The sequence below is a fragment of the Podarcis pityusensis genome (genome assembly GCF_964106645.2).
Source record: "Podarcis pityusensis genome assembly, chromosome: 1".
In the NCBI taxonomy this organism is placed as follows: Eukaryota; Metazoa; Chordata; class Lepidosauria; order Squamata; family Lacertidae; genus Podarcis; species Podarcis pityusensis.
Genome location: NC_138028.1, coordinates 132657068 through 132670563, shown reverse-complemented (window position 1 = coordinate 132670563; position 13496 = coordinate 132657068). Strand labels below are relative to the sequence as shown.

Genomic DNA, 13496 nt, shown 5'->3' with positions numbered 1-13496 from the left:
TCCCATCACTATGCTGCAGCTCTAAAACCTGTGTTCAGTTTACAGGGCTCAGCCTTCAAGCATGTGGCATCATTGCAGTGAATGCAGTAACTTGGAGCATCTTAACTGACAAAGTGCCACGCCGCGGTCAGCTCCACATTTCACCTCTGTGCTTTTTGGACATGGATGGGGGTCGGACCCCACCCCCAAAATATTTGAGTGGCTCAAAAGGGCTCAGCTCCCAGGAGCTGGTGTCCCTGATGTGCTTAGACTGTGTCTTTCCACTAAGTTATAGGGCAGCCACTAATCATGTATATTTGGCCTTTGGAAGTAGACCTTCCAGAGAAGAGGGCATGATGTCTACACAAGTATGTTCCTAGTACGTTTTGTTTTAGAAATTAAGCACTGCATACATTACCACAGTGCTTTCCACCTAAAACTGTAGGCCAACCAGCTTCTGATAATTGTTTGAATTTAGATTAATTTTTGTTTTACATGTTTCTATTTCCTGCCCTGAGGCCTTCGGATTATAAATGCTTATAATCAAATGTAAATAAATAATCGTTAAAACAAGAGCATAAAAAGCAGCCTAGGTTTACAGGCTTTAACTCCTGTAGAAGGTCCTTAATAGGACTTCTGTGCAGAGTTCCTGTATGTCCTCTGTATTCATGGAGATGTTCATTGTAATGACTGTAAAACAGAGTTGCTTTCCAAGCAAAGAGAGAGAGGCCAGATTTTCTAGAAAACCATCTTACTTTGAAGATGAGATCTATTTACAGAACCAATTTGTTTCCATGTATTACTTTAGAGGGTTTTAAGCAGGCAACCTAAATCCCCACAGCATCACAAGTAGTTGGGGGTGGGGGTGGGATGGGGGGGTATGGAGAGAAAGGGAGGGAGGGAGGGAGACGCAGGCTTGGGACAAGACACATCACCATGGAGATAGATAAGAGCAAATGGTTGTACCATCAAACGGAAGGAAGAAAGCCAGGAGAAGACACAAATAAAAGGAGAAATCTCATTAAACCCAACACTAATTTTGTAATCAGAGGAATAAAGGTCCCTTGAAAGCCTCCAGCCCGAAGATACGGCACAACAAAGAAGCACAAAAGGTTTCTAGCAGCCAGGTGTGGAGTGCATTTGGACATGGCAGCGCTCTGCTTTTCGTCTGCTTTCGTCCCAGATTGTCTAGGATAGTGCTGGGGTGGCAGTCATCTCTCTAATCATGATGTTCGGCAGCAGGAAACAGCATGAATTGCCTTTCCTTGTTATGCTACATTGCTGAAAGAAAACTGACATGCATGGGTTTCTGAGGGAAAGCTCTATGGAAGTAATTTTTATCTGCAAATCCATGAGGAAAACTGAATGTGGGAGGACTCTATCTATCATCCATCATCTATTTATCATCTATCATCTATCTATCTATCATCTATCTATCTATCATCTATCTCTATCTATCTATCATCTATCTATCTATCTATCATCTATCTATCTAATGCCTCCCCCACCCCCCACAGGAGACATTGAATACAGTGGTACCTCGGGTTACAAACACCTCGGGTTACAAACACTTCAGGTTACAGACTCCGCTAACCCGGAAGTAGTACCTTGGGTTAAGAACTTTGCCCCAGGATGAGAGCAGAAATCGCGCAGTGGCAGCGGGAGGCCCCATTAGCTAAAGTGGTACCTCAGGTTAAGAACGGTTTCAGGTTAAGAACAGACCTCCGGAACGAATTAAGTTCGTAACCAGAGGTACCACTGTAATTATCTTTTTACCCCTTGTGCCCCATTAACATATCCCTACATTTTTGCAAGTTCAACTGTAGTGATGTAGTGAGAGAGTATGAGCTTTGCCTGCTGATGGTTCTAGGCAGGGGACTACAGTTTTTGCTAACCCCGCCCACCTCTCCCAGCGTGGGAGAGAATTAGTTCGCATGCTGCATCTTGAAGGTGCGAGTGTGGCAACCGAAATGGTCAGACGCTGGCCCTGGGCTCAGGTGCCCAACTTCTCCAGGTAGGGCTGGGAAATCTGAAATCTTCAGAGCTACTGGCAGCATAGACAAGACAGGCAAAGGGCCAATGGTCACACCGTCAGATTGATAAGGCAGCTTCCCATCTTCTTCCTAACTTGGGCATACTTGGGTGATCAGGGGACCTGAAATGCCAGGGAGCAGAGGCATGGCTGGTAGGGGACGGGTCCAAGGTGCATGAACTGACAGAATGGTCCTGGGTCCTTGGGAATAAAAAGTCCAGTCAAAGGTGACTATGGGGTTACGGCACTCATCTTGCTTTCAGGCCGAGGGAGCCAGCGTTTGTCCACAGACAGCTTTCCAGGTCATGTGGGCGGCATAACTAAGCCACATCTGGAGCAATGGAACACCTTGATGGAAACCAGAGTGCACGGAAATGCCATTTACCTTCCCGCTGCAGCAGTACCTATTTATCTACTTGCACTGGCATGTTTTCGAACTGCTAGGTTGGCAGGAGCTGGGACAGAGCAATGGGAGCTCACCCTGTCGCATGAATTCAAACCACCGACCTTCTGATCGGCAAGCCTAAGAGGCTCAGTGGTTTAGATCTCTAGAACAAGCCCAGCCAGAGTGCTTTGGGTTGTCACAGATGAATCTTTGTCTGGGGCACAGTACCAATCCAAAGGAAAGTAAAAATAGTAGTACTGTCTCTCAATGGGGATATTGAAAGGCAGGGATCTGTATAGAATCTGACCCTGACAATTGCCAGTAGTACTAGCCACATCAGTGTAACCATGGGCAGTGCTTTAATTATTACCACTGGACATTTTACTCTTGGACATTTCAACTTGGAAGTGAAGGAATGTGCCAGAAAATGACAAATCACTATAATTTAAAATCTGGAAACTTGGAAAGTATAGTTATGGCAAGGCAGAAGGAAACAAGATGTACTCTAAAACCAGACTCCGTATGAACTGAAGTGACCATTATGTTGTGTGGAGTTTGGTAACCTGTCACTATGACTCTCCCACAGTTCTTCTGGCCTGCGGACCAGCAGAGGGTTTCTGCAAGGATGCTGCCAGCTCAGTTTTACAACCAATAAAACTGCAGCCACTGCCTGGCGACTTACTAGTGTCAGGGTCTGAAAAGCCAAAGAACCTGAGAGCCACATGGAAAAGGAAATAACTTACTTTGCTTGCTTGGCTTAACTATTTTCTAGTTCTACTAGGTCTTTGAGCCACCAGATTCTGCCTCGAATGCTACCTGTTCAGAAAGCAGGAAATAAGTATAATATGGCATCTTAAAGAGCAAAACATTTATTGTGGCATCAGCTTATGTGGGCTACATTCTGCTTCATCAGATGCTTGAGTTATCTTGAGTTGCAGTGGGGGGGGGGGGGAGGACTGCAATAAATGAAGTCAGAAATAAATCAAATGCCCCCCCCCCCCAAAGTACAGATGGAGATAATTACATTCACAAAAGTCAATCATGTTAATAACACAAATATTCTGGCATTGGTAAACCAATTGGCACAGATAATGTGATAAAAATCCATTGTGCCAATTCAATTCACAAGGGATGGCACTGAAATCCAAAGTTGGCAGCCATGTCCACACCCAGCGGTGAAGTTGTCCTCTAGAAGAACCAGACCTTAAATCTTAACCATAACACCAGCTTTTCTCCCTCAGCCTAGAGATGGTGCTTTGGCTGAATAACTCTTACGACTGCATGCTGAGGCATGCTGCATTCAAAGGAAAAATAGCTGCGTGTAAGTAGCCAAACAATGTCAATGAACTAAAGAACATCAATAATTTGTCAAGGCTGCTGCATGTCATGTATCTAGACAAAAGCTGAGAAAGTACAGAGACAAAGATGGCAAGCACATGTTTACTAAACTAAATAACTCTTGCAAAGCTTAATGGCCTTTTCCTATCCAATATTTCATTCATTCATCCATTCACAATAGCTTGCAAACAAACACATTGCCGATTGCTAAATGGCATTCCTTGGCACTGTTTCCTTTTGCTGGGTTTCAGTGAATAAAAGCAACGGGGGAGGGTAATCCACCCTGTTTTGTGTAACGTTTAATGAACTTCTGCCACAATCCTTATAGATTCCTAGGCAGAATTCAGCAAACTCTGCGGAAGGCATTCTTTTGATTTGTGTCTTTTGGATAAATTCTTTTTTCCCTTCTTGCTGGTAGTTCCTAAATTCCAGTGATAAGTGTGTTTTGAGGCACACACAAAAATACTTATTATTTAAGGAACCAGCATTCTTGTGACACTCAAAATATTCAGCCAAGTCTTATAAGCATTTGTACTCTGCACTTTCCTAAGTGATCAGAAGTACCTAGGACATTCTTGGAGAGTATCAGTTTTCTGGGGAGGGGAGAGTATTATAAACGCTTGGTGTTTGGGGTATTTACTTTGATATCATTGTGTGGTGGTTTTGATATATATTTACAAAGAGTGGAATTTAACGTATGGCTAAGTACAGGGCTAGCCCAACCATGAGACAAGGTGAGGGGACTGCCTCAGGCATCACACTCCCCGAGGCAGCAGATTCTGATGTTGATCTTTCTTCTTGTTCCTGATGGAGATCTTTCCTCACCCCTTATTTTCTGGGGAGGGCACCCTTTTGGGGTCTGCCTCAGGTGTCAAAATGTCTTGGGCCGGCCTCAGCTAAGTAGGGTATGTGCACAGGGAATTAAGTCCACTTGTGCAACTGTTCAGAATTGGCCAACTGTTTTCATCCATCTTCCCCAAGTAGATGGGGAATTTTGCACCCAGGGCCATGCCCCCTCACCCCCCCATGCTACGCCACTGGCGCCTTGTTATGATTTTGTGTGCTGTCACTCCCCCCCTTTTTTGTTTGTTTTGCTTTTATTAAACTAGAAGTGTCCTGGGCCTCTCTGGACCTATGAGATGGATGCAGCTGCTATCCAGATGGGTAATGCTGTGACATACAGCTAATTTGAGAAACCCAGCCATGCAGGGCAGGCACCCAACACCCAATTTAGCAGAATGAGCAGGAGGGCACCCCAACACCACAGGGTTGGTTTAGTGACCACATTGGGAAGTAAGTGCTTTATACACAGATAGAGCTGGGTTGACCAGATTTCCACCTTTACATGCAGCGAATTTCAGAATGGCTTTTGCTGATTTAAAGGCTTGCAATTTAATATGGGATAGCTGTGTATTCCAAGATGCCGTTTCTGAATAAATCAATCCCAGATATTTGAACGTATTTACTTGGTTTATGATGTGTTCATCCAGGTGCCAAACATGCTTTTTAGAACGCTTCCCAAATACAATGACCTAAGGGAAGTAAGTGAAGTTAATGCACCTGAACTTCTAAAGAGGTACCTCCCACAAAAGACCATTAAGTCCAGCACCTAAAATTATTCTCCTAACTCCACCACTGAGAGCAGGGACCATTTTCCTTGCAGCTGTCTGTCTCCCTCGCCCCAGGGATCAGAGCAGCAAATCTGATGACAGCTCCATCGATCATTGTTTAACTTGGGCAGCTCACATTAAGCTTCTTCCTCCCGTTAACTGTGCTGCATGTTGAGATTCCCTCATGCAAGTGATGTAGGAAAAAACCCTGCTCCTTTTCCCTTGTGGGATATCCAAGAGCCCATATAGAGTCCTTAAGTGGGTTCCCTATCTGCAGCAGAAAATAACAGAGGCCAACCAGAGAATATTGAGAAGCAAAGCAGCTAGTAAGCCTGATCTTTACTAAACTGTTGCAACAGGGTCCTCACTCACCACATGCAGGAGAGAGGAGGCGAGGAGAGAAACGCCTAAACGTGAAGGGGTGCAAGAGATATTCCGATGGCACTGAAGACGTGCGTCTCGAAAGCATTTGGGTTCACACAAAGTTTTCCTGAAGGTCATTATTCAGTATGGTAACTTATGGCTTTGCTGTCAGTTTCCATAAAGCCACTTCTTGTAACAAGGGGGCGGTGGGGTGGGGTGGGGGAGAAAAGAAAAAGGGTTTTGTTTGGAGCCATTAGGGGGCCCCTCCCCCACCAACCCTATTAGTGAGCTTTATTAAAGCCGTGCAGACAAAGAGCAGGGATGCCCTCCTTAATGGAGAGCCTCCGATAATTACTCGGCTCTGCCGCTTCTTCTGGGGGCTGAATGGCCTTTGAATAATGTTTCTCTTGCTGTGGCTGCAGACAATGTCCTAGCAGACTGCTCTAAACGGTGCCAATCCCATTAGCAGAAGAAAAGCGGTCCCCTTTCTAGGGACGTGGATGTTTGTTTGTGGTGGTAGCGGCGGCCTTGCAGTGGGAATGAACTATGCCCACTGCCTGATCGCTTCTGCGAGGCGAAGGAGCCGTGCCAGGAAAAGCTTGTTCAAAAACAATCTCCCTCTTTAAAAAGACCTGAGCTAAGTGGCTTGGGAAAGAAGGAGCTGGCTGGCAGAAGGGCTCGCGGATGGGAACATCTCTCATCAAAAGGAGAAGTAAAACATAGCTTATTGAATGTTAAAGAAAAGGTAATTGCTACAGTGTTGAATTCCAGTGGGCAGCTTTTCCTCTGCCTCCCAGGGTCAGCTCTGATGTTACATTCCCCCCCGCCATGGACGGCTGTGAAGAAATTGCTTGTGAAAAATGTAAGCGTAAAGCAAAACGGATGCATGCAGGAAATAAATATTATTGTAATCCGAGGAAGGGAAGAGCAGAACGCCTACTGGCTCCAAGTATACCCTCAGGGTACGGGCCGGTATTTTAATTTTAATTTTAATAATAATTCATAGATCTTTCATGCAAAAACTGAATCATGCTTCCCATTCTGAGGCATAATTTTTCACCTGCATTCCTAACTCAGGAATACAGCAAAGCACTCTGGTGGAAGGAAATCATTTGGGTCGAATCAGAATTTCTGTAAATATAAACAAAGATGGTCAATGCCCAAATTCTAGCCGAGCCACCGCTTTCCCCGATCAGTAGAACCTAATGCAGACATCCTGCAGCCTCAAGGCAATACCAGTGCAATTTTTCTAGAAAAAGAGGCACTGGAACTCACCATGAACTTCTCCCTCATTCTGTTAGAATGGTAATGGCGCCCACCGGAGAGGTGCTGAGAGTTCCATCAAGTTCCAGCTAAAGAAAGCCCTGGTCTATACCATTTTTACTTATAAAACACTGAACACTGAACAAAAGAATTTAGTTCAATTTTAAATGTTGTCACAAACTTTGATGAATTGTTGGTATGTCTGCCCCACTGGCTCCATTCCCTAACCTGGCAGGACTGCTCTGAAAGATTCTTTTTAAGGTTGCAATCCTATAACCCTGTACCTGTGAATAAACCCCATTGAATTTGATGGCACTTGCTTCTGAGCAGGCAGGCATAGTGTTGTGCTGGCAATTAAATACATAATAGCATCCTTTATTAATTGAACAACGCATTTACAAAAAATGTTTTTAATATGAGTACTTATAAAACTACAGATAGCAGGCATCAAAAAACAGGACAGGAGCTCCTCCCATTCATATATATTCAAATTCATATATTCATATATATTCAAATGAATATATATGAATATGAATATATATTCATATATATTCAAATTCGTATATATTCAAATATATTCAAATATTTAAAGGGCTGTCCCGTGGATGATGGAGCATACTTGTTTTCTCCTGCTCTGGAGGGAAGGCCCAGAACCAATGGCTTCAAGTTGCAAGAAAGGAGATTCCGACGAAACATCAGAAAGAGCTTTCTAAACAGTAAAAGCTGTTCCATCCTTGGGAGATTGTGAACGCTCCTTCCTTGGAGGTTTTCAAGTAGAGGTTGGATGGCCATCTGTCTTGGATGCTTTCATTTAGATTTCTGCATTGCAGGAGGTTGGACTAGATAACTACGCTAGCCCTGGTGAACATCTCAAAATCCCAGAAAAGCCAATTGTGTGTATGATGTGGGGGGAACAGAATAAAAGAACCAACGGGCTTTTTCTTTTGAAAAGTACCCACAATGTTGAGATTATCATAACGCTAGGGGCTCTGGCTGTTACCTGCCGTCACACACTGATATTGTTGTTATTAGTGTTGGGTTTTTTTAAAGAAATTTTTATTATTTTCCTTATACATACTTTTACAATACATTACAATAAATCACTTAAATACTTTTAGCTCTGCTGAGCCTGCGACTTCCCTCCATCTCTTCAGCGAGTATCCCTTATTTTCTTGTATCGCGTATTTTTTTAACTCTTATATCTGTCACACATTGTAAGAGCTATTTCAGTCCTGCCCGTGTTTTTAAATTTTTACAATTAGTGTTATTATTATTACCAGCCATCACAAGTTGTTTATTCCTGTTCCATACCCTCCAACATTTCTCCGATGAAAATAGGGACATCCTATTCCATAATAACAACAACAACAATAATGTTTATACCCCACCAACCCCCATCTGACTGGGTTGCACCAGCCACTCTGGGCAGCTTCCAACATATATAAAAACATAATAAAACCTCAAACATTACAAAAACTTCCCTTCAGATGCCTTATAAAGGTTGTATAGTTACTTACATTTGCATGGGGGGTCACATAACTCCATACCCTCTAACATTTCTCCGTTAAAAATAGGGCTGTCCTAAGGAAAAGCGGGACATTCTGGGATCAAATCAGAAACCAGGACGGCTTCTGTAAATCCGGGTCTGTCCCTGGAAAATAGGGACATATGGGGGTGGGGGGGGGACAATTGCCCCCCTTCTAAATCAAGTAAATCAATAAAAAATGCTTAAATAACTGAGGTTCTGTCCCCCCAACAAAAATCCTGGCTATGCCCATGATGTAGGGTCTGCATTATTAATTATTATTATTATTATTATACTATTGTTGTTGTTGTTGTTCAGTCGCTTAGTCGTGTCCGACTCTTCGTGACCCCCTGGACCAGAGCATGCCAGGCACTCCTGTCTTCCACTGCCTCCCGCAGTTTGGTCAAACTCATGCTGGTAGCTTCGATAACACTATCCAACCATCTCGTCCTCTGTTGTCCCCTTCTCCTTGTGCCTTCTCCTTTCCCAACATCAGGGTCTTTTCCAGGGAGTCTTCTCTTCTCATGAGGTGGCCAAAGTACTGGAGCCTCAGCTTCAGGATCTGTCCTTCCAGTGAGCACTCAGGGCTGATTTCCTTCAGAATGGAGAGGTTTGATCTTCTTGCAGTCCATGGGACTCTCAAGAGTCTCCTCCAGCACCATAATTCAAAAGCATCAATTCTTCAGCAATCAGCCTTCTTTATGGTTCAGCTCTCACTTCCATACATCACTACTGGGAAAACCATAGCTTTTACTATACGGACCTTTGTTGGCAAGGTGATGTCTCTGCTTTTTAAGATGCTGTCTATTATTATACTATTATACTATTATTAGGTTGTTGTTTTTACTTTTATTATGTATTTTGTGGTTTTGTATCTTGATTGTATTTTGCGAACTGCCCTGAGGACCCCCCCCCCGGGTATAGGGCGGTCTAATAATAATAATAATAATAATAATAATAATAATCGTCATCATTATCTTTATGTTGGGCGGGGCTGAGGAGTGCGGAACAGGCTGCCTGCCGGAACCTTCTTGCCGGTTCTTGTTTCCCTGGCTGCTGCGGGGAAGCGTTTGAGGCGAGCACCGGGCCAGGGCAGGTTGTAAACAGAGAGAGCCGAGGCGGCGGCGGCGGCTGAGGCTGAGGGCGGTTGCCGGTGTGTGTGGCCGGTGGCGGAGGGAGCGAGGAGGACGGGAAGAGAAGGCAAGGGAAACCGGGGGGGGGGGGATAAATGCGGGACCCCCGGGCGGCGCGTGGGCGGCTGCTGCGGAGTCCGGGTCGAGGCTGCCTTGTGGCTTGAGCCCCTTTGCCTTTGCGGCTGAGTCCCTGGAGGCTCCGCAGATGGGAGTGGAAAGGCCGGCTGTGCCGCTGACCATCCCGAAGGTCCAGCCTGGGCGTTTAGGGCGCCTTCCTTATTGTGCCAGGTGCCCTCTTTGCTCTGCAGGCTCTGCAGCCTGGCACTTTTAGGAGGCGGGCATCCTTATAAAATCAAGCAGCTTGGGGGTTTGTTGTTGTTGTTGTTGTTGTTGTGCATTTCTTGTGCCTGGATCTGTATTCATCCTCTGTCCCCCCCCCCGTCCTCCCCTCCCCCCCCCAGCTCCTTAAATTATGCAATATTAGGTCATCCCATGGATGCAGTTATAGCTTTCACCAAAGAAGCCACGCAGTAACTGCAGGACAAGCACAAAGCTGTGCAGTCGGCTTAAGCGTTTTATGTAAACTGTGTTTTGTCGTTGTTGCTGCATCTAATATATATTCGTTCTCTTCTCTATGTAGTGTTTAACCTGCCCTTCTTCCAAGGTAGTGTGTAAGAGCCTCCTATCCCCCTCTCCCCATCCCCATCCCACTTGTATCATTGCAACAACCCTATGGAATAAATTGAATTCCTTTAAACTGAATGATGGCAGGTGCCTTGAAATCACTCAGTGAACTTTGTGGTGCAGTGCAGATTTGAGGCCAGGTCTCCCTGTTTCAGGCAAGACTCTACCAGAATAGCTTTCTAGCACATTACATGTGCACCACATATGTGGTGCCCTCTGAAGGCATGCAAATTGTTGAATCAGAGTTAAAAGCATATTAATGTTCTCTTTGATTATTATTTTTAAGTATTATGGAAAATAGTTTACTATTTGTGTTCTGAGTGTACCATGTTACCCAGGCTTCCTTGAGAACGCACATATTTTTACTCCAGAATGCAAAGTGTGAAAAAGGAGGTTATAGTTGCCATTTTGGGGCAAGACGGTTTGAAAGTCTTATTTTTTCAAATAATGGACTGGCTGTGATTATCTGTTAAACATTTGGCTAGTTCAGATGGCAACCTTGAGCTAGGTTAAGAACTTTGAGAACTGAAAGAAGAAAAGTCACTTTATCCAGGGACAGTCTACATATATATTGGCCTGTTCCTACAGGATGTTGTATTAGTGTGTGAAAATAGTCAAGATCCAATGATCCCCAGATATGCCCTCCAAATGATGTCAGGCATCTTCACTTGGTAGCAAGTGGCCAATAGGCAGGTGCAAAATGTGTCTGGTGCCTGGCTAATTTTGAATGTGTGTTTGTATATTTGTGTGTGTGTACAGACACACAGAGATGTACACACACATATATGCATATACATAAACACACACCCATACATATATCTAATTGATGTTAATAAGACTTGTTACTCACAAGCAAATGTGATTAGGATTAGCATTTGTTCTGTTTTAAATCCAGTATAGGCTGCAGTCTTAACTGCAAGTGACTTCCATTGAACTTGCTGGTTCTTAAGAGGATATGTATAGGATTGCATTGTTAGTTACTTGAATCCCAGTAGTTTTCACTGCCACAGATTCTTTCACAATAACCATAAACTATATAATACACCATTCTCAGAATGACTGAATATCAAGTATATAAACTGTAGCAAAACTCCATCCTTGTGGACTGATACTGACTAGAGAGGAAGTGAACCAGTTTGATCAACTTGCCAATAAAAAGCCAACTTTTCTATTATGGAGTTGTTAGGAGATACTGTATAGGAGACAGTACATTCACCTGTCATTTAATAGTGCTCTTTAAGGTAGCCAGGGATAGAACTCCCTCCAAGATTGGGTTGGAGCAGAGGAATATAAGGCAGATAGGCATGCTTATAAAAATGTTGTGGGCTGGTAACTGTTGTAAACTTATTTACAAGGCTGCACTATAGTATGCCAGTACTTTGTTCAGAGTATCCCCCTTCCAGTCTAGGATGCAGGCCATGGAATAATCCAGATGAAAGTGAAGGATTCAACAGTTGCAAATTGGATTAAGTAGAGAGACGAGGAGGAGTCTATTTATCTTCTCTTTTCCTGGGCTGCACATGGCTATTCTGCAGAAAGAGAGAAGAATAAGACCATTTAAATGTTACATATTCGTCTTTAAAACTGCCCTGAAAATGGGGGTTGGAATAATCGTCCTGGGTTTTGATGCTGGCAAATATTTGAAATATTTTCCTATTTTGGTTATGATATTCTCAATAGCATAATTTCCTTTTAGTTAGGGTCTAAGTTCTGTTGAATACACAGAGACTTCCTTTTGCTTAAATTATGGACAGGCATGCCCCTAGCATCCAAAAGTCAGTGCTGCAGTATCTTTTGAAATTACCTGATTTATTCATTTTTGCTGCCACAAATTCTCTCATGTGAAGCAATATAACAGACTCCACATTTTTCTTCCTTCCTGGTTCAGTTACAGGAACTGGAAGTATAGAAAAAGGGAGTATGGTTATAAACAGCCATCTCATCATCAGCCTCCCTGCTTAATGACCTCATCTCTAGCAATGTCTGTATGACTTGCTTTTGTTTGTGCTGAGCATACATGATGCTTCAGAGTTGCCTCCATGGCAAAAAGAAAATGCAAACATATGCATGGCTTTGTTCTGCTGGTAGGAGAATTCCAAGGTCAATGTATTTTTGTACTAACTGAGTATTCAATCTGTCTGAGAGTGAAACAGGGTCTGTTTATCCAGAACTGAAACATGTAGCCTGTTGGAGAAAACACTGATGACTAAGTACAGTGGTACCTCGGGTTACATACGCTTCAGGTTACAGACGCCTTCAGGTTACAGACTCCGCTAACCCAGAAATAGTAACCCGGGTTAAGAACTTTGCTTCAGGATGAGAACAGAAATCGTGCTCCAGCAGCGCAGTGGCAGCAGGAGGCCCCATTAGCTAAAGTGGTGCTTCAGGTTAAGAACAGTTTCAGGTTAAGAATGGACCTCCAGAACGAATTAAGTACCGTATTTTTCGCTCGATAACACGCACCCGACCATAACACGCACGTAGTTTTTAGAGGAGGAAAATCCGTAGGCATGCCACCCGTAGGCATTCCCTCTATAACACGCACAGACATTTCCCCTTACTTTCTAGGAGGAAAAAAGTGAGTGTTATGGTGCAAAAAATACGGTACTTAACCCAAAGGTACCACTGTATAAACCTTCAGCATGATACAAGGGACAGTGGAGATGAGATTTTTCTTCATCCATCTCAAATTCTGAGTTCCCTTTTCTTGGGCCAGGAACTGGGCTGTTGAGTGCTCTCCTTGATTTCTACTACTCACCGGATGGGTGGGGTTCATTCTGTTCTGGAAGGAGTTGCACTCCCCCTAAAGAGGCAGGTGCACAATTTAGCGGGACTTCTGGATCCGCTTCTGTTATCGGAGGCACAAATTGCTTTGGTGCCATGAACCTTCTGCTGGGAACCCAGCTGTGACCCTCTCTGGATGAGGATAACCTAGCTTCAGTTGTCTATGCTCTGATAATGTCTGGGCTAGATGACCATGTGGGGCTGCTTTTGAAGACAATTTGGAGACTATAGCTAGTGCAGAATTCAGCAGCCAGATTGTTGAGTGAGCCCTGAAGGTATGTTCATATTACACTGATTCTGGCACAATTGCACTGACTGCCGATAAGTTTCTGGGCTCAATTCAAAGTGCTGATTTTGACATAACAGGCAGTGACCAATTTATGCACATCCGATTGACGTG

General features: G+C 43.9%; 1 protein-coding gene across 3 annotated transcripts in view; it reads left to right on the top strand.

Moving 5' to 3' along the window:
* Positions 1-9557: 9557 nt before the first annotated feature.
* Positions 9558-13496, top strand: part of PLEKHM3 (pleckstrin homology domain containing M3) — an 83969-nt gene continuing 80030 nt past the window's right edge. For 2 of the 3 annotated variants that reach the window (XM_081016746.1, XM_081016747.1), the window contains exon 1: positions 9561-9695. The gene's annotated coding sequence lies outside the window, so the exon portion shown is untranslated. Of the gene's footprint in view, positions 9696-13496 lie in introns of all 3 variants that reach the window. The other variant, XM_081016745.1, reaches the window with a different exon arrangement.